This window comes from Etheostoma spectabile, unplaced genomic scaffold (assembly GCF_008692095.1).
Source record: "Etheostoma spectabile isolate EspeVRDwgs_2016 unplaced genomic scaffold, UIUC_Espe_1.0 scaffold00019567, whole genome shotgun sequence".
Lineage (NCBI taxonomy): Eukaryota > Metazoa > Chordata > Actinopteri > Perciformes > Percidae > Etheostoma > Etheostoma spectabile.
In genome coordinates this window covers 1-2,396 of record NW_022605021.1, presented here as the reverse complement: position 1 = coordinate 2,396, position 2,396 = coordinate 1, and the positions used below count along the sequence as shown (strand labels likewise).

At 42.7% G+C, this 2,396-nt stretch overlaps 1 non-coding gene across 1 annotated transcript; it reads left to right on the top strand.

The window, feature by feature from the left end:
• The first annotated feature begins 1,672 nt into the window (after nucleotides 1–1,672).
• On the top strand, nucleotides 1,673–1,753 carry trnal-uag (transfer RNA leucine (anticodon UAG)). The gene has a single exon. It is a non-coding gene; the product is annotated as a tRNA-Leu (tRNA).
• Nucleotides 1,754–2,396: the final 643 nt, after the last annotated feature.

The following is a 2,396-nucleotide window of genomic DNA, read 5'->3' as shown; positions in this document are numbered from 1 at the left end:
CCTCTCTTGGCAACGCCTCTCCATTTCCTACCAATCCAAACGCATTTTCTGCTTAAGAGAGACTTTGCATTTATAATTTGGAACTAACGAAGGCAAGGAGGTCTTCTCTGTATTATCTCTGGAAACAATAATATTCATGTGCTTTGTTTGCTACTGTCGATAGGTTAACAAACCTCCAGTACCAGTAGCATCTGAACTGTTCTAACAAGGCCTGCAATGACTTTTCCTCCTTCTTCATAGACAAATCCGAAGATTAGACAACAGCAGTGCCTCCATATCCAGTACAGGATATGTGTTGTCACAGTGTTCAAGCAAAACTAGTGCCAATATGAAAGAATTTTCATACGATCAACCATAAAAACCTGTGAAGCATGCACGCTACCACGAGCTACATCCCCTAAAGATTGTCAGATCCAGGGGGCCCCGTGTTATCACATTCACATCACAGAATGAGAAGTAGCTCCCCTTCGATAGCTCATTTGTAGAGTGGAGGACTGTAGAGCATAGAACTGAATCCTTAGGTCGCTGGTTCAAATCCGCTCGAAGGAGCACTTTTTCCCAGAGGCTACCTCAAGGATCAATAAAGTGTTTTTTGATTCTGATGTACAGATGGATGGTTGACCTAAAAGCACAATACTTCTTCCCGAGACATAACAAGAAACAAAAAAGAATAGTGTGGGAGACAGAGTTAAGCCCTGACAGATAGAGAACTACAGACAACCATGTGAATAGTGCCAAGTGTGACCAGAAGAACTGGAAAAAAACTAGAACTATAAAGTACAAACCTTTCTTTAAGAAATCTTTATTGTGCTCACAAGGGCCCTTATTTATGAAATGTGCATACGACCTAAAACAGGCGTAGGACGGGGTACGCCGGTTCCTACGCAGAGTACGGCATTTATCATTTGAACGTGAGCGTGGGCTGCGAAAAAATCTCACGTCTGGTCCCACCTTCATGAGCCGTCTCTCTGCCTGCATATTTGAGTGGGGATGCAGGAGACCTCTCTCTGTTACGAGCAACTAGGAGGGGCAAACGGAAGGGACCTCATGGTGGTGCCACTGCTGGACCAGGTGCCATGGAGCACATCAAGAAGGGCACTATCAAGAAGGGGGTGTTGTCCTGACCAAGTATGGCTGTGCCAGAGGGTCCACGTCTCTGGAATTCTTTCATTGCTACCTGAAAGGTTCATTCTGTCTAGTAGATGTGTTTCATGATGTACTTTTGTTTTGAATGGTAAATGCAACTGTGCTGGAATTTGTAATCAAAAACATGACCTTTCCCCTTTGGACAAACTGTTTGATCACTTGAGTATTTCAATGAAGTCTTTGGTCTTGGACAGTTACCTTGCCATCTAAAACTGTATATCCTATTGTCTCTGGAACAATAGTTGCAGTTGGAGGAGAATGGCTCTTTACAGTGAATAGCAAAAGAAGATGTTCACAAGTTCAGCCCAGGTAATGCTCAGCCCATATTCAACACAGACCTAAACCCACTCACTTAATGCTGTTTACAATATTCTAATAATCACATGACCGAGAAAAATGACAAGAGTGACACATTTTCCAATAAATATTGGCTTTTTCCTTGCGAAAGTTGTATTCTAATGACATTGACAAATATACCGTTAGTTCGGTCCCTGTGTGTCTCACGATGTGGAGAACTGATACATGCAGTAGTGTGGCCGAGTGTCTAAGGTGCTGGATTTAGGCTCCAGTCTCTCTGGAGGCGTGGGTTCAAATCCCACCACTGCCATTTGCTGAGTTACATAAGTGGAAGACAACCTATGTTGACTTGAATTGGTATCAGTTTACATTATACTCTTAGACATAGCTTGTGAATGACTAAAGTCATTAGTGGCAACGTATTAGACTCCTTGCTGATCTGTTTTTTATCTTTAGTGGCAATTCCCTGTTTTTTAAAATGAACCCCAATCTTAAGTGTTCAATGTGAAATACTCATCATCAACAAATTGTCGGTAACTATGACGGGGCGCATACGCTACCATTCCATCCAAGACTGAGACTGCAGGTATATTTATATGCCCGTATATGTTAACGTGTTCCTATGTTCTGTTACTTTTCACAATATTTAAAATCTTCAGTTAACTAGTCATTCTCCATTTCCCACAGTAATCCCTCGCTTTCTTGTTGCGCCATTTTTAACATCTAAAACGCGGTGCCATTCCTCGCCTAAAACAACATGAGTCATTCCAGTAGTGAAAAGGAACCTCACATTACAAAGACAAATTTGACAGATGTGACTCCCTGATGTCTAGTGGCTAGGATTCGGCGCTCTCACCAACGCCGCGCGGCCCGGGTTCATTCCCGGTCAGGGAATGGTCCGGACTTGACAGACACAGATGTAACATTTGAAAGAGAACTTTTGGTTAACTTAG